Below are 26,200 nucleotides of genomic sequence, written 5' to 3' on the forward strand. Positions count from 1 at the left end.
TGTTTATAACCATTACGTTATCTTCATTGCATAGCTTATAAACCAGTTCACCAAATTTAGACTTGAGGGATCCTACATAGCTCTATTGCATCCATTTTTCTTTCATACATGATTATTAGACAAGATTAATTTAATTTACACTGCTTTGATGTCATTAGTACTTCTGTCCTGAATACCTTCTACTGTCTAAAGAGCTGGTTTCTCTCTTGTGCTAGAGGATAATGAAATTAAAAGCAGCTCTGAGATTGGGTCCATTCACCACAGCTGCACCTCCTTGTGGCTGGGAATAAGCTATCACCCCATCTGGTGCCCCCTTCCATCAGTTGCTTGGACTATGGCCATTCTCACTCTCTGGGACTCAGGGTGCTCCCTTTTCATGACTCGGCCCTCCAGCCAGCTCATTATATAGTACCCCCTCTTTCAGGGAAATAGAATCCCACTGGATAAACTGTGGGGACAATCTCTCAGAGTGTCTTCATTTCCAAGTCTCCAGCCATTTTCCCCATGGCTAGGAGGGGAACGTGGGCCTTCTCACAACTCCAGCCCAGGGACCCTATGACTAGCAATCCAGGTCTGCTCAGTCTCAGACCCTGTTGCTGTTCCATGGACTCCTTCCTACCCCACCTCTCTATCGCCTTGCCTATATCTGGGTTTACCACTGGTGATTCTTCTACTCCCCATGGTTACTTCACCATTCTCAGCCTCTTGCCAGGCTCCATAGTCCAAGATAGGCTCCCAGGACTTAGTTTCTCCTTGGCTCTCCTCTTTGTCCCTGACCAACTCCCTTTTCCTCTAGGGAGTGACTGCAGCCCCCACTCCCCGCTCTCACTTCCTGTTTTATAATCCTATCCCAGCTCCTCGCTCAGCTGGGCTTCATCTGCCATTACGCCTTATCAATCCCTGGTTTCCCTCCAGGTGCAGCATATATGGTTAACTGGCCCCTTCTAATCCACATTAAGCCACTCAGGGCTTGTGCAAGGTGGACACCCCATCACAGGATCCCTTATATCGTTTACACCGATCCCTGTAATGAACCAAAAGGGGGCTCCATAGTGCCCAAGCCAGTGCCCACCAAAGTCAATGGGAGTCTTTCCACTGACTTCAATGGCCACTGGATCAGACCACTTCTTTAATCAGGTGTTCTTCATTACTTCTTTGTGCATGTCCTCTAAAATCTGCAATATTAATGGGCTGATGTTTTCTTGAGGAGTAGAGCACATACTGTCTGAAAACACACACACTAGTATCACATAAGCCATTGATCTATCAGCCTTTTTAGTGAGCCACACAACAGGGTGGTTCCTTTGGATGGTACTAATTATATAATTATCTAAGGCACTATAGCATAGATCTAAGGCACAGTAGATATTGCTCAGAGGGTTTCCTTTGGTTCCCCTCTCAGATGGGCTTTCTACTCCCTTATATAGATGAACATTCAATAAATGAGAGATTTATATGACCTGAATACAACTGTTTGTATTAAATACTCTTTCTCGTTTTCCCTGGTAGTGCTCTTTGGTGACCAATACAGCCCATAAAGCCATCTGTTAGGAAAGCTCAGTCATAAAATTATTAATACCCATAGCCTAAAACCAGTCCTAAATAAATAAACAATACCAGAAGGCTTAGCAAGAAATTCTGGGAAGTTATATACACATGAAATACACAAGGCAAATAAATCTCCCTAGAAGTTCTGCATGCAGTTAAGAATGGATTTGATAAATCACTTCAGTTATATAACCCTGCAGAACAGGCCTCTAAATGACTAGAGTGCAGGATTGGTGGGGAATGTTGCATGTAGAACTCAGTGTTGCCACCGCTTGGGATTTTATTATGAGTCTCTCAACATTTAGTGTTTTTATTAAAGTCCAAGCTCTTGGAGTCATGTTATTATGTGAGATTCTCAGCTTTCATTTAAAAAAAAAAAAAGTACATTTCTACACACCATGGTTGCAGAGACAAGCTTGAAAACATGACCTACGTCTATCCCAATGACTCAAAAACCATACATCAAAGAAAAAGAACCCAACATTTTATTTATTTTAAATCTCATGAATTAGGAGGCCTGATTCATGATTTTTGAATACTTCAGGTTGGCAATATTGAGAACTGCAATACAGCCCCACCAGCACCACTCTTCCAGCCAAATCCCTTGAAAAGCCGTCACAGTAACTACACACCAGTTGTGTGGTGTTCGTCACTGGATTTGTGTAAATTTGGTCCCCTTGAGCCTCTCATGCCACATCCCAGCTCTCTTTGACTGCATCTGTCCCCAGTGGCCCAGAGCTGGTGTGCAGACCCTTTCCGCAGCACACATGGCTACAGAGAAAAGAAGGAACTAGCTGACACAATAATACCTTTTTACTAATAAGATAGAAGTAGCTCAGGAGAATGTGGTCTAGGATCCAGGGCAGCACATCAGCCACAAGCAGAGGGTAAGGCTAATTTTTCTGAAGAGGAAACTGCCAGATTTAGGGCCAGCATTGATGATCCCCCAAAGGGATTTCTATACAGGCTCCCTTAGTCATATGTGAGTAGCCATGCTTCTAAGTTTCATGGAAGAAGAGTTGAAGGGAAAAATTCTAGACTCAGCCTGGGGTGCAAAGAGGAAACAGGAGACACATTATAAAGAGGGTATTCAAAAAAAAATCCTCTCTCTCTCTGTGCAACACTCAGAGTAACACAAGAGGAAGATGCTCCTGTTGTCAAGGTACAGGACTATGATTTAGAAGAACTTGATTCACTTCTTGGTTCTGCCACAGAGTTCCTGTGTAAACTTGGATAAACTACTTATCGCTCTGTGCCTCAGTTTCCCATTGGTTAAATGAGGATAACAATCCCTTCTGTTGTCTGCCTTGTAAGCTTTTGGGGACAAGACTGTCTCTTAGATGGGTTTGTACAGTGCTTAGCACAATGGGCCCACTCTATATACTACTATATTTTCAAAAGTGTAATATTACACTGTGTGGGAGATGGGGAGAGAAAATGTTGCTGCCAGTGTCAGAAAAGTTCAAGCAAGCAGTGATCAATTTCCATCAATGACATCTAATGCCTCTGAATTTCCTTTTAGCTATCTCATCGTCCCATTGCCAACAGGATATTTTCTTATGTTTTCCAGCATACTGACTGAGCCATTTATATACTGGCCTCTATTTTAGACTAAACGCATGCACAAATCTTTCCCTGCCAGGCAGTTGAATCCTTCTGCTGCAAGCAGCAGTGTTTCTCTGTAACTGGAATGCTTTATGTGAAACGCTGTTGATAGATAGCCACCAGCATTAGGAATTCCCGCCTCCCCTGTATTCATCCCACCTGTTCCAAAGAGGTTCCTTTGTGAATCTGGGTCAAGCCCCACATCCTCTCAGGAAAGCTATAAAGTGCATTTTTCACCTACTGCCATGCAACAGGTTTCCTTTGAGAGCAAGGAGACTCAATAGATCAGTATTTTCTAAATTACATATGTCGGAAGATATTCCAGGCACTCTATAATTAGCCAGCAAGGAAAAGCATTTCTGATTCATTAGGTCAGCTTTAATGGTTTCCTCATTAAAAGTTTTTGCTGTTAAGCTGACAGAAGCTAGAATTTAATAGTAGCTTCCAGCACTTTCTTTATTAGCCGATCTCTATTGAATCAGTCTTTATCACCTGAAGAGAGATTTTAAATGGAAATTCCTCAGCCCCGAGCAACCTAGATTGACCAAGGGCATGGAGATTGTTCTGCCCCTGCTTTAATAAACTGAGTGTATATATTGCTGCAAAGGTCAGTCCTCATTAGTGATGGTCAGTCAAGTTTTAATGGATTCTATTCCAGTGCCCACCCATGTCCTCTTCGATATTAAATGGACATTATATATGTGGGAGTTTATAAACATGGATCTCCTCACTAAGCAGGGTTTTTACTAGCACCTCAAATCACTCCAGCAGAATGACCAAAAAAAACCCACATTTTCATCAATGCACATGATATTTTTCTCTTCATACCCTGGCAATCACTTTCCCCCATTCATAAATGAGCCATACTGCACATGATATGGTTTCAATCTCCTATGTCTTTACCCATTCACTCTCCTTGGTCCATTGACAAACTAGTTTCTGTAATCTGGCAAAGCATTCCAATAAATTCCTGATTGATTTCATTTAAATCAGGATTTGAGAAGAGCAAGAGGCGTGGCATCCGCACCTGTAAGTAGAACACTTTTGTGGATGGCTCATTAGACCCTAAATGATCATGGGTAGTATCTCGCCCAAACCAAATCAGACATCATTCTATTGTTGGTGTGGATATGGGTGGGTGGGAGCGTTTTTAAATGGTCTGTTTCCACTTCTCAATAACAAACAACTATACAAGAAACCACACTTATTAGACAGCCTTCTTTCTTAAGAGAAAGCCCCTTAAGTCTCTCTATATATTGAGCCTGATGTAACACCATGGTGTTACAACTGGTTTACACTGGTGTGACTCCATCTTTTTGAACAGAATGACACCAGTATAAAGCTGGAGTAATGTGGTGGAGTATCTGACCTATTGAGTACAATGCTGCTCCATCTTTATTAAAAGAATTGCCTCCATAGAGCAACCAAATGGTTGATTCCCTCAATGGTTCCTTAAAACAGGCCTACTGTACTTAGTGCTTACGTAGCACTTTACAGAGGAAGGTTGGTCTTGTGATTAAGACACTGGACAGGGACTCAGGAGATAGGGGTTCACTACTTGGATTTACTTACAAGGATTTCCTGGGTGAGGCTGGTTATGTGACTAAATCTCTCAGTGCCTCAGCTCCCCATATGCAAAATGGGTATAATTCTGACTCGTTTAGATTGCAAACTCTTTGTTGGCTGGGACTGTCATTCACTGTGTGTGTGTGAAGTGCCTAGCACGCTAGGATCTTGATCATATTTGATCGGAGCAGCTAATGTGAATACAAATGAAAAATAATCGTTAATATGTTCTAAGTGTCATATGAATATTAACCGCACTGGGCCACAACTAAGTATTATTTTTCTACGCTTTTAGATGAGGAAACAGAGGCAGAAAGGGGAAGGGACTTACCCCAGGCCATACAGGAGGGCTGTGGCAAAGGTAGTTCCTGACTCCCATCTCTGTGCTCATTTCTTGGCACCAGGCTGCCTTACATTCTAATTGTGTTAATTTGGAACTGAAAGGGCAGTTCACTAGGAAATCGTCAATTACACACCTTGAAAATGAGAAGAGAGGAGGACTTTGCCTTGGCCACTGCACCTGACCTTGCAGGCTGCAGTTGCTTCAGTAGAACCATTATGGGAAAGGACTGAGGAGCTTTGCTGGCAGTTGTACCACGTCTGTGAATCTCCTGGTGGGATACACAATACAATATTGGCACGCTTAGCATGGAGAGGTGACTGGCCATATATGAGCCATCTTGCTGGCACAGAAATGACCTTGGCATCCTTCATCAGCTCCTCATGATGCTAAATGAGGATTAATATGGGGGAGGAGGGACAGAAAGAGAGGGCAGGGGCGGAGAAAATGTGTGGGTAGTAAACTAGTAAAGCAATAATCTTTAGAACTCTTTCCCGGACTCCCGTGCCATAAAAGGTGGCCGTTGTTCTCAGTAACCTGGCTGAAATAACTCACCGTGATGGCATTTTACAGACCTAGCATAAAAATCTCATTTTAATGATGAATGAGGAAAGCAATGAGTTACGGTTTATCAAGCGCTAGAATAGCCCTGATGGGTGGACACCTTTGCTGCTTCTCAAGCAGCCTCTCTGGTACTATCCTATTAGCTCTCAGGCTTTCTGCTGCTACACAAGAGCTGTAACCTTGATCTCTCCAGGAGGAATTAACTGTGTTGCATGATTAGAGCCACTCCAACAGGTTTCTGGAAGCCACAACAGGGTCAGACTGAAGCAGGGCTTTACTTTGAATGAAGGGCTGCAAAGCCACAGATTATTCACACCACATTTTTAAACATGGCATCCAGTCCTAGACCCTTTCCTGTTTATGCAATGGAACATTACCCAGGCCTAGATAAGCCGCTGAATGGCATATTCCAGGCTGAACCTAGATCCCAAGAATAGGGAGGGGGGGAAAGGGACTGGGAGCATATGGAATCAATTAGAAATGGCATGTTTGCAGGGATGGGTTATAATTTGAATAATCTATTCAAGCATCCGAAAGAAGCTTTGCTGAAATTCCATCTTGCATGGCGTTGCATAAATCTGGCTGAAATGTGTTAAAATGTTTCTTCACTATTTTAATTATTGTTTCTTCATCATTCATAGAAAGCACCAGAGCTGAGACCGTGCACACCATTAACACCTGCATACGGGGGCCAGGAGTGGAGCAGTCACCTATGCACCCAGGCACCCTGCTTAGTCTGCGATGGGCCTACTGGAGGGTCAGAGAATCCATGTTTATGCAAATCCACCCCGTGCAACTGCCCCAGAGGGTGTGTGCCTGCTGTTCCAGCCTAAAACGCTGTTCTCTAGGGGTGCTGCAAAGCAGCCCGGCTGCCTGGCACTGGGCCCTCTGCCCTCCACCTGCCTGGAGCTCAAGTGCTCCTGTTTTATGCAGATTCAGTGGATTTCACCCTAAAAGAATAACAACCAATCACTCTTTAACATCAGACATGCAAAACAAATTTAGTTAAGCTGATTACTGTAATGTAGTAGCCAAGAGCACTGTTCAAATTGACATGGGAGACGGAACACCTTTGATGCCTTTAATACAACTAGCTGTCTATTTTTGTGGAGTATCACATTTCCTAATTATCTTAATACTTTAAGAATTAGGGAATACCAATGTGTAGTCACTCACACAGGGCTGAGTTCAGTGTCTCCCAAGTATTACAAAATACTGACAGGGAATGCTAATCTGATACCAAAGTCTGACTGCAATAGAAACAGCAGCAGGCATTGTTCCCATTAGGAGCACCTGGGTAAAAGGCAGTGTGGGGCAACAGGAGACAGAAAGCATCCTGTCCCCCTGTAGTGTGGAGGCCACCTTACCATCGCCTTTAGGATGCTATAACCCACAGATGTGGAGATGAACTAGTCCCTGTGCTCACCTACGTGCACAGACTGCAATTCTGCTTGGTCCTTATATGGGCCAACAAGTGAAGGAAGACTCCTGGTATCCCCCTTCCCTGGCAGCTCCCTCCACAATATATGCACTGCACATCCTGCAGAATCCAGCCCTTCCATATAGAGTACAAACTAATTATTGCAAGTTTGCTAATGCTCCGATTTAACCAACCAAAGCAAATTCCCAGAGAAGGTTAACATGCCATTCATTCACCCTATTATCATATGTCTAGGTCTGGAAGAGCGATTGGCAGGTGAGGTTACACATCAGATACAGCATATGCTGCAATACCTTAACATGACAGGGCTGGTTAAGGATAAAAGCTGAGGCCTTAACTCTAACCCCATTTGAGCTTCAAACCCAGATTTTTTCTGGGCATGTTTATGTGCAGGGTTTAAAGAGGAAAACAAAGAGCCCTAGATGCGACCTTCCTATGGTCCCTAATCTTTGTAGGTCAGAGTAAAAAAGCATGTAACGCTGATGAGTGTGGCAACATACAGTGTAAGACACTAAGCAAGGTAGGCTGATAAGCAGTTACTTCTATCTCTTTGCCGAAAAGACTGGAACTGGTTCTCTGCTCACTTTACACTGATGAGTTATTCCTAGTTTAGTCTAGAGTGAGTGGGGGGGGAGAGGGGGAAATCAGCCCCCATGTGTGACATGAACATAATCACAGTTGAGATTCAAATTTGGACCCTGGGGAGAGCAGAAAGTTAGATTGCGAGGAACTGTGCTAAACTTGTCTCAAATATAAATCGCTCTTCTGTGCATCATACTTACAATTAGAGCTTCCTTAATCCCTGGATTATTGATACAATAGATTGTAGCTGCTTCAATCCAAGAGAGTCATTAAGCTCTGTCACTTCAATGGGAATTTGCATACTTAAAGTATCTGGGTATCATACAGTCCATCTGTGTAACACGCACAGTCCATACGCTCAACTGCAGTAATTAACTGTGTTAAACTTCCTCACAACACATTGCTATCATGTATACACACTAGTATCTTGGCAACATTTTGTCTTTATAAAAAAAGTTCTAAGGCATTAAAGCACACTATGAATTAAAGTCCAGCAAATTTTACTTGTCCAAAAATGTAAGTGCAGAAAAGCACCTGAAACCACACAAAAGCATTAACTGCATAATGAAATCCTAAACATTTAAAACATCTAAAGAAATTTAAACCATATTAGGTAAATCATTGCTCCCAGGCTGAGCCTACCTATACCAAGTTTTCACCTCCAGCAAATCTGTATAATCACAATTTAAATCCTTAAAAAAGAAAATCTTATAAATAAAGCCCAGACAGACCTCTAACTATCAAATCAGTGGGTGATTCTAGAATCATGAATTGTGTTCTCCAGTTAAAAAGTGCAATGAGAATCACATGCCTCTCCACTATATCTCTTCAGATCCAAGAGGGAAGAGGTATTTCAAGGTTGAATTTTTAGTAAACAGGATGCTAATTAAAGTAAATCATGCTACCTGAAGCAATGAGCTCACTAGATTTTACAGACTAAGCATAGCTGAAGCTGAAGCTGCGTATCTTAGATCAATCCCCCCCTAGTGTAGACCAGCACTTAGGGAAGAAAAACCAAATGCACAAATTCAGAATGGGGGATAACTGGCTTGGCAGCAGCACTGCTGAGAAGGATGTGGGAGTTGTGGTGGATCACAACCTCAGCATGAGTCAACAATGTGATGCTGTTGCAAAAAAAGCAAATGCAATTTTTAGGTTGCATTAACGGAGGCATAGCATGCAAGTCACGGGAGGTGATAGTACCACTCTACTCGGTGCTGGTTAGGCCTCCGCTGGAGTACTGTGTCTAATTTTATAGATTCATAGATTCTAGGACTGGAAGGGACCTCGAGAGGTCATAGAGTCCAGTCCCCTGCCCTCATGGCAGGACCAAATACTGTCTCTAGACCATCCCGGATAGACATTTATCTAACCTATTCTTAAATAGCTCCAGAGATGGAGATTCCACAACCTCCCTTGGCAATTTATTCCAGTGTTTAACCACCCTGACAGTTAGGAACTTTTTCCTAATGTCCAACCTAAACCTCCCTTGCTGCAGTTTAAGCCCATTGCTTCTTGTTCTATCCTTAGAGGCTAAGGTGAACAAGTATTCTCCCTCCTCCTTATGACACCCTTTTAGATACCTGAAAACTGCTATCATGTCCCCTCTCAGTCTTCTCTTTTCCAAACTAAACAAACCCAATTCTTTCAGCCTTCCTTCATAGGTCATGTTCTCAAGACCTTTAATCATTCTTGTTGCTCTTCTCTGGTCCCTCTCCAATTTCTCCACATCTTTCTTGAAATGCGGTGCCCAGAACTGGACACAATACTCCAGCTGAGGCCTAACCAGCGCAGAGTAGAGCGGAAGTATGACTTCTCATGTCTTGCTCACAACACACCTGTTAATGCATCCCAGAATCATGTTTGCTTTTTTTGCAACAGCATCACACTGTTGACTCATATTTAGCTTGTGGTCCACTATAACCCCTAGATCCCTTTCTGCCGTACTCCTTCCTAGACAGTCTCTTCCCATTCTGTATGTGTGAAACTGATTGTTCCTTCCTAAGTGGAGCACTTTGCATTTGTCTTTGTTAAACTTCATCCTGTTTACCTCAGACCATTTCTCCAATTTGTCCAGATCATTTTGAATTATGACCCTATCCTCCAAAGCAGTTGCAATCCCTCCCAGTTTGGTATCATCTGCAAACTTAATAAGCGTGCTTTCTATGCCAATATCTAAGTCGTTGATGAAGATATTGAACAGAGCCGGTCCCAAAACAGACCCCTGCGGAACCCCACTTGTTATATCTTTCCAGCAGGATTGGGAACCATTAATAACTACTCTCTGAGTACGGTTATTTTGGTCACCAACATATAGAAAGGTTGTGGAGAAAGTGGAAAGGATCCAGAGGACAGCAACAAAGATGATCAAAGGGATGGAATGCAAGCCATACAAGCAAAGGCTGAAGGATTTGGGTATGTTTAGTTTGGAAAAGAGGAGATTGAGGGGGGACATGATAGTGGTTTTCAAATACTTGAAAGGCTAACATAAAAAAGATGGAGGAAAGTTGTTCTGTCTTGTCACAGAGGGCAGGACAAGAGACAATGGATTCAAACTACAGCATAGCAGATTTAGATTAAACCTCAGGAAAAACTTCCTAACTGTAAGACCAGTAGGACAATGGAACAGACCGCCTAGGGAGGTTGGGGAAGCTCCTTTGCTGGAGGTTTTCAAAAGGAGGCTGGAGCCATTTGTCCTGGATGGTTTAGACACAACAAATCCTGCATTTTGGCAGGGGGTTAGATTAGATGACCCTTGCGGTCCCTTCTAACCCTATGATTCTATAGATATCACACCCAGGGTAGATGGGTTTGGAGAAAAAACAAAACACCAAGGTAAACAGAATTAATTTGATTCCTACTTTGTCACAAACCTGATTGCTGGCTTTATATTTAGTGTAAGAATGACATAGAATCAGAAGTGTAGGACTGGAAGGGACCTCAATAGGTCATCTAGTCCAGTCTCCTGCACTCAAGGCAGGACTAAGTAATAACTAGACCATTCCTGACAGGTGTTTGTCTAACCTGTTCTTAAAAACCTCCAGTGAAGAAGATTCCACAACCTCCCTAGGCAATTTGTTCCAGTGCTTAACCACCCTGACAGGAAGTTTTTCCTAAATTCCAACCTAAACCTCCCTTGGTGCAATTTAAGCCCATTGCTTCTTGTCCTATCCTCAGAAGTTAATTAGAACAATGTTTTACCCTCCTTCTTGTAACAACCTTTTATGTACTTGTAAACAGCGATTGTGTCCCCTCTCAATCTTCTTTTCTCCAGACTAAACAAACCCATTTTTTTCAGTCATTACTGGTTCTGAACACCCAGCTCATAACACTTCACAAACATGTGGGAAATAATGACTAGAAAGCAACAGAAACATTTCCACCCCTGACAAAGGCTTGCTGTTGTCAAGAGGTGTAAATTGTTTTGGTGCTTTATAGGTACAATGCTTTACCTATTTATTGTGTGACTCCACTGGATCTGAATCAACATAGTATTCATCCCAGCTGTGGGTACTTCAGCTCAAAGGCACCAATCAAGATTTATAACTGACATTTTGAACGGTGAGTGTTACAGCACAGAAGGGTTCCGTGAATTTTCCCACCAGTGTTTTCTTCGTAACCAACCTATGCTGAAGAATTTCAGTCTACATATTGCAGAGGGGATGCAGAAGTCAATGCAAGGCCTGCTTACTCTGAAAGCTTACCACATGACATAAAAGGTAGGAATAAAAACAGTGCTGTAAAAAATGAAGGAGGTGGCTTATCACAAACACGGAAACAAAACTCCTCGATCTTGGAAGAGAAGCAAAATCTTATTAAAGAACCAAGAGGAGGTGCTTAGGCAAAGCAGACATCTTGCAAAGCAGTTGGTGAAGAGAGAGACAGATTTCTGCATAGTAAACAAGCTACAAAGTTCTCCCCAAGAAGAACCAACAAGCCACTTTGAACTACTGCTATGTTTAAAGCATTTCTCCTCCATTCTGTAATTTAAATCTTATTTTCCTGTCTGTGTTTTTACAGAAAGAGAGGATAGAAGGTTACCCATTTTGGGGAGATCTACTTTGAAGTGCAATGCCACAACTAGACATGTGAAATTGTAGCAAGTTTTCCTGGATAATAATAATACCGTTCTCGCTGTCCAAGAAACATAGCAAAAGGTCTCTAAAACAAAGACGTCTGTGCTGAGAATTTATTTTGAAAATGACTAAATGATAGTACTACTCAATTTGCAAAAACTTACAAGAAGCTTTGTTGTAACCCGGGGCTCTGAAGTGGGAGTGGTGAGAAGGATTTGTCCATGAAAAACCTGCTTTGACAATATACCATAGAGATCCTGGGACAACGTGACAGACTTATGATAGCCCCAGGCTGTATTTTATCCTCTGTATTACACCAACTGCTGGTTGAGCTTCTTGCCGCTGCAGGCTTCCTCACACACCAGGGTTGCAATCTTTCATCCTTCCCAGCCCACACAACTTATAGCGACCTATATTCTCCATATATCAGTGTGTATGTCATTGACAGAGCAAACAAAATCTATATGTAATTTTTAGTGAAGGAGAAATCTAGCTCCTGCCATCACAGCTGCAGAGTAACCTTGGCAGAGGGATCTATCTGATTCCATTGTGCAGAGAGAGAGCCAGCTGTGATGATGCCATTCAGGAACCTGGGCAGAGGAGGGCTGGGGAAAAGGTGGGGCCAAATCATTTGCTTGCTGCACAGATCCTCTGCTACCACCTCCTGACATGACATCTGTTGGATACACCAAGGTCACAAAGCTGACGTGATCTCTGTGGAGCAGCTCTGCAGCATAAGAAGGAGGATGTCTCCTCACATCGTTTCCTTGTAGATCTGGACCTCTAGCTTAGAGACCCAGTTGTATATTCCTTCCTTAATTACTTGGAGTTGGCATTTTGGACAGGCAAACAATGTAGAATTATACCACAGAAAAGGAGGGAGAAGCTATCACAATCTTTCTTATGCTCAGGCGTCGAAGTCAATGATGAATGGGAAACAGTTTCACATGTCATGCCTAATTCTGAACCTAATGGGTTAAATTAAAAGTTTAATTGAAACTCCATCATTACTAGGAGTGCAGCATCCCTAGGAGAGAGAATGAAAAACCAGAAAAGATTGAAGGAGAGGGATACAAAACTTCCAATAAAAAGATACATAGAGCCCTTTGACAGTATTGGGTTTATTTAACATCTACATAAAAGCATCAGCAGGCTGCACAGATGTGCCTCGTGGTTACAAAGAAAGCAAAAAGTTACATCACTATTAAGGAGGTACCACAGCAATTAGGAATGCAATGAGAGAGCATGAAGATCCTTAGTCTGTTACAGCACCATGGTTCTTTGACCAACCCTAAACAAGCAGCAGGGCTATTATCATATACCTGACTAAATGCTTTACTGTTTTGCAACAGCCATTGTTGCAAAATCATAGTACACCTCTACCCCAATATAACGCGGCCCGATATAACATGAATTCGGATATAATGCGGTAAAGCAGTGCTCCAGGGGGGCAGGGCTGCGCACTCCAGTGGATCAAAGCAAGTTCGATATAACGCGGTTTCACCTATAACGCAGTAAGATTTTTTGGCTCCCGAGGACAGTGTTATATCGGGGTAGAGGTGTATTAGAGGGACACATCAGGACCTGTCCTTTGCAGCAAGATCTCACACTCTGAGGTGAAACTTTTCAAAGTAAACTTGACAAATAGTTTTTGCAGTTAATCTTGAATTACTCACTGTGACTGCTGGGAGACTGGCAGCTGCTGTTGTTTTGGTCATGCTCCAACTGGCAGTTCATCTCCCACACACACAAATCATTTACGCCCACTGACTCGGACAGCAAACAAACTGCCAAATAAAACAGAGCATTAAAAAAAAGGGAGAACTTTAAATTTAGACTACAGTATTTTGAAATGACTAGATGTAGGATCTGTTACCAAATAATCTCAGGGTGTATTGATTCATAAACTCTGTGTGAGTGGAGCAGAGGTGATAAATTTTATGTGCCTACCAAGGGCCATATTTTTTGTTGATTTTTATTTTTGCTGGAAGGCGATTAACAAATTGCATTTTTTAAAATATGCCGCAGGCAGGACTAAATCTCTTTGGTTTGTATTAGCATAATGCAAAATATGTAAATATTGTGGTAAATGAAAATGTTTTTTATTGTGCTTTGGAGGGGTTTGGGGTTTTTCTTAGATGAAGCCTAATTGTGAGTGCTTTGCTTCTTAATTTGCTTCTTAATTTGAAATGTATAGCATGGGGAATGGCCAGTGTAGATTCCACACTGGGCCTAACCCTGCATTCCATGCTCCTTTTTCCTCAGGCACCATTTCCATAGAAGTCATTGGGAGTTTTGCCCGAGCAAGGACTGCAGAATTTGGCGTTAGAGTGACAAGCAGATCGCATTAGCACGACAGTGCTGGTGTGCAGTCACCAAAAAATAAAAGCAACTCATGTCTAGACATTTCACACAGATACTGATCATCAGAAAGAACAATTACTCTATTAAGCTCGAATTTATGAATAATTCACTACTTTAGGTGGATGACAAACCTGGAAGTGGTGGAGTATTTGATCAATAATGATTTCTGAGGTTTTAGGAAGTCCAGCATTTTATAACTGAACTACAATTTAATTAAACTCTGCATTTGCTAGTTTAATTATATACAGTGGATTGTCAGCTCCTCAGTTTTTCCTTTGAATTGTGTGTGAGGGGACTAAAAACAGTTACCCTATTACAAAAATAATAAACACACTTCTTGCCAGAACTTGTGACATGACTATTAAAATCTGGTTCCCCAGTGGGTTTTTAAATGCTACATTTTGCACATTTCTGTTGCCATTAAGCATCAAACAGTCTTTGAATAATAAACTATTAGATAACATAACTATGGATCCACTGGAACCACACTGGAATCTGAGCTTCTGGCACTGAGGTTTGCTGTAATTACAACAACCAAAAGTGAAATTGGTTTTGCTATATGCTCACATCCAACACTGTGGTACCCCAACCCCAGATAAAAATTCCAACTATAGAGCTAGAATCTGTCTCTGGGGTTTCAGTCTGAGGCATATCCTTCAAACCTGTCATACATCTCTCAGTACTTCAACCATTTTTTCCTCAGTGGGACTAGCCCCACTATAAAGAGACCACTTTAAATATGGTATCATGGGGTTGCATGTTTATTGTGCCACAAAGACTCCAGATGAAATTAGCTCAGTACCAAGATGCTTTTCTGCAACTGCCGGCCCTGCAAACTCAGCTTGGGAGCCGGAAATCAAGCGGGGATCTTTCAGTGCTTCTGGGGCAGTTCTTTCAGGAAAATGGAAAAGACCTAGTTAGCCAGGCCTGTCAGTGTAGGCATGTTCTCTTCGATATATTTCTACTGCTCTTTCCACTTTAGTTCTAAATATTTCCAGTGATTAGTCTTCCACCACTTCTCATGGAAGATTGTTCCACACCTGTATAAATCTATTACTAGACCATGCTCATCACTGTAATATCTGAGCACTCTGTCTCACTGTCAGGATATTTCCCCCCAATATTTAGGCTAAGTTTTCCTGTTCTTAATTATTCGTTGTTACCATATACTCCTCTGTGCCAAGATGAATAACTCATCCCTCTCCTTGGTATTTTCAACAATTAAATCTCTATAGCCAATTATCCTACTTCCCACCATTTCACCCTCACCCCTTTTTCCATCCTCTAATAAGACAAAGACTTTGCTCTTTAAATCTTTCCAAATAAGTCACTCCCTCCAGCCTTTTAATAATTTTGGTTGCTCATCTCTGAACGCCGTTTGTCTACACCATTCTGGTAATGAAATGCCCCAGAACTGAATGCAGATATGATTTCTTCAGACTCACAGAGATCCTGATCCAAACTGAATTCAGTGGAAATACTACCATTGCCTTCAATGGGTATTGGATCAGGTGTCTGGAGTCTAACTCTTAGAGAGCATCTCCCACCGACATAGCACCAGTGTGGACAGTGCTTAGATCCATGTAACTTATGTCGCTCAGGAGGGTGTCTTTTTCACACCCCTGAGCAATGTAAGTTACATCGACTTAAGCGGTAGTGTAGACCAGCCCTTAATTCCTTTTTTGCTCTGTGGCATAGTGCTTTTGAATAGGTAGCCCAGGATTGCACTGGCCTTTTTTGTTGTCATATTGCACAACTAACTCATACATAATTCACTGTCATCTTCTTTCACCCCTATGTCTCTTTTAGTATTTTTTAAAACATTAGGAATGAATGGGGGGAAAAAACGTGACCCACCACTTTCATTTCACATGGGTAGCTAGGCAGTCAGATCATCAACAACTTTCAGTCACTACCAGCCTTGGGCCAGATTTGCACTAGCAGCCTGGTAGTGAAAGGCTGTAGGCCAGACCTGTGGCTGCAGCTGAAGTGTGCAGAATACAAGTCAATTCACACATTCACACTCTTCTGATCCTGTTGCATCTCTGTGCAGGGCTGGCTCCGCTGCACCATTTTAGAGCAGCCTCAGGGTTGTTCTAACTTACTATGTATTGCAAGCGTCCTGGAGGACATAGCCAATGAACATGAGGTCACAGCAGTGTCCCAGACAAACCCTCTTTTTCACTGATATGTTGGCAGTCATTGTGGGGAAATAACATAAGAATCCCTACTTTGGCTCTATGCCATTGAAAGATTATTCTTACATAGGGATGATCAGATAGAGTAGCTATAAAATGCCAGTAGGGACCAGATTGTGCCAGCAGTGCAATACAGAGCAGACATACTGCACTGAAAAATCTGCCTTCCATATCATCTGAGTGGTCTCACGCTACAAAAAACTCCAATCAGATCTCAGCTTCCACAAGTACAGTGGCAACCGGGGTTCCTTTTCTGTCTGTCATGAGAACTCGTGTAAATTATGTCCTGAGAGATCTTGTAACCAAGCTGATTTACTGTGGGCCATTATTCCTGCCCCAGTAGAAATAATTTCTTATGGCTGTAGTGACACATGCAATGCCCATTGCAAGAAGCTTTTTGGTAGATATGAAATCAACCTGTGTCACCATTGACGTAACACTCAACAGAGCACTCAAATACTTTTTTCCTATAGCCCACTCCATTCTGCCTTTCATCTTGGTTTTGTTTAGCAATTGTTCCAAAAATATTATTTGATTTAAAAAAATTCTAATCTTTCTCTGACTATTTTGTTCACCTTCTACAAGTAATCTACTGCCTGCCAAAAAGCTTTACTGGAAAGAATATTCAGAGCACTAAATATTGCAAAATATTCACTGAACAAAAATTTTGAATGCACATACTCATTCACATACACACACCTAAACACCTGATCGTAAGAGTTATATTCACCCAATCAGGGAGCAAGCCATACTATGTAATCTGGGTGGGGGCAATCAAAAGAACTATATTGCCAAACCAAAAAGAGATTTAAAAAAAATCAATCAGTCTTCAAAATGTCATAAGATTTTTTTTAAAGCCAAACAGTTTTTTAAAAGATTTTTTGAGGGGAGGGACCGGGGGTGTTAATTAGTTCTGCATTTTTGCATCTGGCCCAAAGGATGGTTCAGTCTCACTATACAGGATAGGAGAAATGAAATTGCCAAACATTGTACAGTATTTCTGTGCTTTTAATTTTTTCTGGCAGGTGGCACTTTGTTAACTTAGCCAGTCATCACTGTCCGATGTAGATAAAAATCATGATGCTCCACAAGGACATATACCTGGGCTCCCTGCTTTTCAGGGTTTATGTGCCTCCAGAGTTACGTATTGATTATGCTGGAGATAACTATATTTACCTCTTGGTTACTTTGATGATTCAGCTGTTTCTGCTCAAGACTGTTCCGTTAACAATAAGGGACATGGCAGGGAGGCAAAATTGTAGTAGGAAAGATTGTTATTAACAATGCTGAGTGGCCAGTGTTACATACTGGGACTCTGGAGTTTAAGGGGTGGCAGTGTGGACTCAGATTGAATTGCTGAGCCCTCGGGTGCTACACTGAACCAGATCACTCCTGAAACCTGAGCCTCTTTCTCCAGTTCCACTCATCATGCTACAAAGACTAATTTATCAAGGCATGGAGGAATAAATGCTTCCTTTAGTTAAACTCAGCCACAAAAGTGAGCTAAAAGGAATGTCAGCAGCAAGCCCAGCTGCTTTTAGGCCTAATCCTGTGAGGTGCTGAGTGCCATCAACTCTCACTGATTTCATCACAGTAGGACAATTTCCACCAGCTGGTGCTCTAGCCCTTTGTGAGAAAAGTTGGCCATTTAGGTACATTTGGATCTGAGCTCAACTTCAGAATAATATATGGCAACAACTTAAAATTGTTCACCTAACAGCAGGGAAACAGCAAGTCACTCTGGACAACGATTCAGAGGTGTTGCTCCAGATATGCTTATGTTGTACCTCCATTGTATCGATGTAATTCTTTCTTGGCAGGCCTTCCAGGTCAGATTGTAAGTACTGCAGGGTCTAGCAGACCAAACTCAGCTAATAAATCTTACAAGCAAAGCCACAGGACCACTCCGCTCCAGGTTTAGGCTTGTCACAAAGCAGGATTTTTAAAAAAAACCTAACTTTTAACCTTCAGTGGCTGCTGCCATTTTTTCTTTCCTGGCTAACCAGCTACCAATCAGACCAGCTATGCTGGCCTTCTCCCCCCTGCGTGGAACTCCCATTGAAGTCAAGGGAGGGACTCGTATAAAAATCCATGGCAGGATATGGCCATGTAGGACTCCTGGCCTTCCTCCACCCATCACGAAAGACTAACACCCCACCCAAGTCTCTTCTAGACCCTTCCCTCAGGACACAGGGTGTTAGATGGAGTTTTTTGTTTGAAATAACAAAATTATCCCCCTAACCAACACAGGCTGCAGGGGCCTATAGGACTTTCACTTTGCCCCACTCTCTGCTCCAGAGCCAGTCACAGAAGCCAGCCTCCCTCCTGCAACTCCCCTCCAACTAAGCTCTCTCAGCCCTTTATAGGCAATACCTGACCCCTCCCAGCAGGGACTAATAATCACACAGGGTGAGCTGGCTTGCAGTGCCAGGCCTTGAAGGGGCAGATCACCCTGTTACGAGCCGACTCAACTGAATATGGCAAGAGAACACCTCTAAAATATCAGCAACAGCACGAGCTCAACAGTGTCACTGTCAGACCCAGGTTTATTTTAATCAGGTTGATAGCCAGGTATCCCACAACTGAATACTACAATCCATTGCACATTGCTCTTTGGTATCAGTTCTAGAAACAAAACCTCATGAGCTCAGTTGTGGCTAATAAGCCACAGCCCTGAGTGAGGGGCAGGATGACAACGCTGCCTCATCCCTTCCCCCTTCTTTTGGCCTTGCTTCCCAGGGGGAACAGGAACAAACAGTCTCTCTGCTGTGCAGGGCACAAGGAGCACAGAAATTGCTATCGTAAGTGATCCCTGCTCAGCCACACATGGGGGACGGTGGAGAAATGTGTTTCTAACTCACCTCCTTTTTAGGCTGTAAGCTCTTTGGTGCATGGGAATGTCATTCACTCTGGCCCCAATCCTGCAAAGTGCTGAGTTCTCTGGCTCCAATTCAGCAAAGCACCTAAACAGATGCTTACGTTATTGGGACTACTTGCAAGCTTAAAGTTAAGAATGTGCTTAGGTGATTTGCTGGATCACTGCTAGAATACTCAGCACCTACCGAATTAAGTCCTCTATGTTTCTACAGCATCTGCCACAATGGGTCCCCAATATGATTAATGCCCCTGAGTGCTACCACAATATAAAATGCTACATACCAAAAAAAAAAAACCAACCAACGCTATGTTAAAAAAATATTTAAGTTGGAAAGTCAAGCATTTACAAGTTAGGAAATCCTTAACTGTCAACCTTAATTCTGCCCCATTGTGAGTCCATCTGTGTACTGAATGAGGTAGGGTCCTATGGAAAAAATAGCATGCGATCATGTAATTAACGATTGTGTCATGGGATATATGCATAAGCGGCAGAAGTAACGTTGAACAGGCAACTGTAAATCTCACGTTTCCTAACTTTCAAGTACCACACTTTGTCACCTAAATATGTTTTTTAACAGTTATGATATTTCTTAGGAGGGAGGGGTGTTTTGTTTTAAGAAAACAGGTAAAAACAAATTCTACTATGTACAATTGAAACAACCCGCTCATCATCAGGATTTGGATGCTTACCCTCCATCAATGACTTCTCCCACTTGAGCTGCAGGACAAACTGCATTAGCTTGCAGCATGAAAAGTTTGTTACTACAAAGGGGATGGGCTACTGGTGCAATGTGCTTGGTTCAGGAGTGGTCAGTGGGAGCCCACTCTGGCGCGCGCTCTCGCTCTCTCTTTCTTTCTCTATCAAAATTTTCCTGAAGTACTCAAATGAGAAATGGTAATTTTTAACTGGTTTTAATTGAGCCAAACCTGAATGAAAATGCCTATGTCAAAGAAAAGGCACTTCTCTAGGCCAAGGGCTTTCCCACTGCCAAATTTCAAAAGAAGTGTTGGAGCTTCATCAAAAAAAAAAGGAGGGGGGGAGATCTGCAAAAAATGTATAACGAAAAGTGATACTAGAGGGATCACTACCATCTCTCCTATAATATTAAAATAATAATAATTAATAAATGCCTTCAACTATATCATTGCACAGGGCCTATGGGGATAGAGTTTTCTGACCCTATAATGTAGATTCTTGTTGGTTCATGACACAAATTCTGCTGTGCCATTTAAATCTCACCTTGAGATTTATCCATTATCAATTACATACAGTTATCTGACAAGGATTATTCTGAGAATTCCTCTATGGGCAGGTTACATGATGGGGGTTTTCATGCTTTTCTCTGAAGCATCTGTACTGGCCACTGTCAGAAACAGGATCCTGGAATACATGGGCACTGATCTTATCCAATATGGCAATTCCTATCTTCGCTGTGTTTCTTTGTTCCTCAATGTAGGCCAAGGCAGAGCTGTGAACAGCCTGGAAGCTCTAAGAAAAGATGTTTTGAATTTGATATAGTGAGAGACAGTGAAGAGTATGTTACTGGGTTGGTGAAATCTTATGATAGAACATACTACCAGTTTGGGATCTCTGCCCTGCTTCTTGACAGTCTGCCCTGAGGTTGGCACTCACAGTTGTTTGTGAGCCACTCCAAACAGCGTGACACCAGGCAAGATGGACTATGTGATAGATGGTCACTTTACACCCAAAATCACAATCATATTCAGGTTACTCCCAGTCCCAGAGGACCAGTCGCCCCAGGTCATTTGTACTCAGATCTCAAACCAAAGAAAATGCCTGTAGCCAATCCTATAATGAACTAGCTAAAGATTTATTAACTAAAAAAAGGAATAAGAATTATAAGGTTAAAACAGGAAACATACACACACAAATGAGTTACAGTCTTAGATTTTAAAAGGTAATGTAAGCTTCTATAATAAGCAGCTCTACATGTCCTTTAGGACAGACCCATGCAAAGCAGCATAGAGATCTCTTGCTTATGTCAGAGTCCAGACAGCAAAAAGAGATCCAGTTTCTCCTTGTCAGGGAGTTTTTATACCCTTCACTCCAGATTCCAAGTTGATGGGATGAGGATTCATATGCAGGCCTCCCCTTCCTGGAGGGAGTTAGGAATGCAGTCAACAAGGTCTCTGTCCTTTGATGAGGGCAAATGAGGCATTGTGTTGCAATGGGCCATCTTGTGTGCAGGACGAGCACTTTACGATAATGAATGCTTCTTTTCCTGTTTAGTGGGTTACACAATTACAGAGATTTACAGTGCAAACACTCAGTATAACTTTATACCATGGGATACAGATATGATAAGTAGGCTAAATACACGCAGCATCCTACAAGCATTCCATAAAGTCTACACACTAAACACATTCTTAATAGCTAGTTTAATGATATCAATCCAAGTAAGCCAGACTGGTTTCCAACTATGCCTTTGTCAGTATTCAGTGGGGCCCTGAGCCTTGGCATGAACTGGCACCCTGTCTGTCAATGTCACAGTTGAATCTCTAATTTATGTTTCACCTGGTGAGAAGCAATGACAATGGCTTTCCTTGAAAGTTGATGTCTCTCTCTCACACACTACCTGTATTGAGTTGTCAGGTGTTTATGGAAACTTTTAATTAGAGGAGGCCTTTTTGCACTGCATTCAAGGACACTTTTGTGCTAGAGATCTCATTTACAGGAATGGTAATAAGAGTACAAATAATTGTAGGACAGTAAAAAGCCACTTGTCCCAAAAAGACTGCCACATCTAGGTTAATACTGTACCAACCTCTTTGATTTCTTATTGTGCTCATTCCAAAAGAACATTGAGCCAAGTGCATTCATGCAAGGCATTGAAAGAAACAGCCTGGTAACAATATGTATAACGTTCAATCTTCTTAGTGTGAAATAATGCTGGCTGAATTATCTGCTTGCTCAAGATTAGAGATAGTCAAATTATTTGTAACAAATAAAATTGCAAATTTAGCTATTTCTTCCGTTTGCAAATTGTTCATGAACTGATCCTGATATTAGTAAGTATTCAGTGAATTGTTAGGCAAATAGCTGTTAGGCTATGGGTCACAATAACTTTGACTATGTGATTGGTCACTAAAATCACATGGTGTTCTTTCTACTCCCCGACTAGATGACTGAAAGATTTTAAATAGAAGAATAAGAAAGGCCACTTGATGAACAGTGAATAATTTTTTAAAATGTATTTTTGATATAAATTTTCAGAGAAATAATCTGTCATGTTAAAATTCATCTGGCTTTCAGGATTCAAGACCCCTGAGTGCTCTTATCACCAGGCTATAGAGTACTCCTGGAGGAATTCTGCATCACTGCACATGCGCAGAATTCATGTCCCCACAGATTTCCTCCACCCCCACAGAAAATACATTCTGACGGGAAGGCTCTGCAATTTCACCCATCACCCACCAGAGACTCCTGTGGCATCAGAAGAAAGGGAAGCTGGCTCCAGGCTGGAGCAGCCAGCTGCAGAGAGGGGAGAGGGAGGGAGAAGAGACTGCTTTCCTCACAATGCCTTGCCCATGGAGCCAGGTGAGGAGGCATGGGATATGGGGGGGATGGACAGAACGGGGCACACGGGGTTGCTGGGGGGGGTCACAGATTGGGGTTCAGAAGGGCTAATGGGAGGCACAGACTGGGGTGAGGGCACAGGAACCAGTGGGGTGACAATACTGAGCCAGGGGCTGAATGGGAGTGGGGGTGAAGGGTTGCATGGAGGTGGGGGTGGATGAGTGGAGGTGCAGGGACAGGGCAGATGTGTCTGATTGAATGGGAAAGGCTAGGGGTTAGCCAGGGTCTGCATGGGAGAGGCTCACCAACTCCCTAAAAATCCCTTCCCCTCCAAAAAAACCAGAAGTGTCCTCCCACTCACACCCAACAACCCTCCAGATTCACTCCTAGGTTCCTTTCCAGCAATTACTTCTTTCTCCCTCAGCACCTCCATTACTCCTGACTCCTCCAAGCCTTTGCACTGCTTCTGAAGGATGTGGGAAATACACTTCTGTATTGTAGTTTTAATGAATTATTACTTAAAGTTCTATATGAATATCCCTAGTAAGAAATCTATTTATCAAAAAACATTTCCTGAATCTTTTTTGTTGTCTGTATTGTTACAAACATACTTACTAACGGGTATTTTGAAATAAATTACCAAAATAATTGAAACTAGCGTGATTATATTGTTTTATTTCAACAAATAAAATATGCAGCATTTTAAAATATTATGTGCAGAATTTTTAATATTTTAGCGCAGAATTCCTCCAGGAGTAACAGAATCTCTCTCTGGCCCAATGACAATTCAAGTATTTTATACTATTCTAGTATTTTATACAAAGTGGAACAGCTTCAACAGGACAAATTGAGAGATACCCATCCCAAAATACCCTGCAAACTCGTGGTTAGGGCACTCATGTGGGAGACAGGGCCGGCTCCAGGCACCAGCTTGGCAAGCAGGTGCTTGGGGTGGCCATTCCGGAGAGGGATGGCAGGTCCAGCTATTCAGCGGCAATTCGGCGGACAGTCCCTCACTCCCGCTCGGAGCGAAGGACCTTCCACCGAATTGCCGCCGCAGATCGCGATCGCAGGCTTTTTTTTTTTTTTTTTTTTTTGGCTGCCTGGGGCGGCCAAAACCCTGGAGCCAGCCCTGGTGGGAGATGAGACATAATTTTAAAAATCTGCTTCACATTGGTGGGGGGGGATTCAGGCCCAGAGCTCCCACATTTCAGGTGAGTGCCCTAACCACTGGGCTAAAGGTTATAAGGGAGGCAGCTGTTGTGCCAGCCATTTTGTGACTCTAGCTTTTCATTTCCTTTGCTTTTATTTTAAAAGTGTCCAGACGGCAAATGTTAAATACAGTAAAACCTCAGAGTTACGAACTCATTGGCAATGGAGGTTGTTCGTAACTCTGACATGATCGTAATGCTGAACAAAATGTTATGGTTGTTCTTTCAAAAGTTTACAAATGAACATTGACTTAATACAGCTTTGAATCTTTACTATGCAGAAGAAAAATGCTGCTTTTAACCATCCTGATAAAATGAAACAAGCACGGAAATAGTTTCCTTACCTTCTCAAATCTTTTTTTTTTAAACTTTCCCTTTATATTTTTAGTAGTTTACATTTAACACAGCACTGTACTGTATTTGCCTTTTTCTGTCTATGTGTCTCTCTTCTGCTGCCTGATTGCGTTCCTGTAAGTCCCTAGTTCCAAATGAGGTGTGTGGTTGACCGGTCAGTTTGTAACTCTAGTGTTTGTAACTCTGAGCTTCTACTGTTTTGAACAAAATGTTTTATTCAACCCAAAATGAAATGTTTGTCAATTGTTTTGATTCGCTGAACTTATTTGGAATTTTCAGTTCCATTTCAGGTCAAATTGGGGGAAAAAAATCAATTTTTTAGAATTGCCAACAAACTGAAAAGTCAGTTATTCATTCAGTACTCATTCTGGCCTCATTATGAGCAGTTTTTCTGGGACCTCTTTATAAGGACCCTCACATGACTGCAATTATCAAATTATCATTTGAGCCTCACGTCATAGAATCATAGAATATCAGGGTTGGAAGGGACCTCAGGAGGTCATCTAGTCCAACCCCTTGCTCAAAGCAGGACCAATTCCCAACTAAATCATCCCAGCCAGGGCTTTGTCAAGCCGGGCCTTAAAAATCTCCAAGGAAGGAGACTCCACCACCTCCCTAGGTAACGCATTCCAGTGCTTCACCACCCTCCTAGTGAAATAGTGTTTCCTAATATCCAACGTCTGTGTATATGATTGTCTAAGCCTGTTGCTGCAATATCACACAAGTGACTAAACCAGTCACAAATATGGCTGAGAATTTAGCAGCCAAGTGGTGATTATTGTAAATAAAGACAAGCTGCACTATCCTGTTAGACAATGTGTTATCTGTATGTATTGTTTTCATTGTCTGTTTAGACTGTAAACACCTCAAGGTGGTTCTACACTTTGAATTCATCCATACAGCACCAACCATGCTGTTGAATATTTGAAATAGCCCAATTGATTTTCAGGGCTCACAGCAAGGCTCATCATTTTAAGTAAGCTGCTGAAGAAGCAACAGACATGTTGGGAAAGCATGGCATTGTTTATCAGGGCCAGGATCACACACTTAATTGCACACGGGTGGACTGCTGCACAGAGCCTTAAATAAATGCTCCCCAAATAAGTATAATTTTGGTCCCAGGTAAACAGTTGTGCAGGGGACGAAAAAGGCCCCTTAAAGAAATGAAATGTTTATCATTGTTTACAGTCATTTAAATAACAAATTACATGAAGGCTATTGTGCCATACCCAGTTAATGACTCAAATCCTCTCCACTAATAAGAATAAATCGAGTCTCCACGATAGCCTTTCCTCACAGGAGAGACTCTTAAGACCTGGAATCATCCTGACTGCCCTTTGTTATCCCCTCTCAAAAGCAATCATAGTTCTCCACAGAAAAATGTGACCAAGCTTAAACATGGTATTCTAAATGAAGTGTAAGCGGCACTTTGTACAGCAACAGTATTGCATTTTTATTCATGTTCTGGCCCTCTAGATTCATGCCAATATCCTGTTTGCCTTTTCTTACTTTAACTGCAGTCATAAACCAGGCTGATGGCTTCAGGTTTTCTACAACAACTCCCCAAATACTCTTCCTGGTCAGAACAGCATGACTATTCCATTCAATACATACTCCTTAATTTGGTCCATTACCCCAATAAACCACAATTTTCCACCTGCCTGAGATAAAAATCAGGAAGGAGGCATGAAATTTACTAGAAAAATATGCTACTACATAACCAGCCTTTTATGTTCAGCAAATAAAAGATATAGCTTCTCTAATGTATACATAAAATGTAAAGGGGTTAGTGTGAGCAAATTGAAGATGGTCCAGGGAACAGTGGGCTGGAAAAACTCCTAATAAGAATTCCAGAACCTGCAGGCTGTGAACAAGCAGCATTATCTTCCAGACTGAAACCAGAGAGTGTCTGAATTTAAAATCTTTGGATCTGATT

This window comes from Emys orbicularis, chromosome 4 (assembly GCF_028017835.1).
Source record: "Emys orbicularis isolate rEmyOrb1 chromosome 4, rEmyOrb1.hap1, whole genome shotgun sequence".
Classification (NCBI taxonomy): Eukaryota; Metazoa; Chordata; order Testudines; family Emydidae; genus Emys; species Emys orbicularis.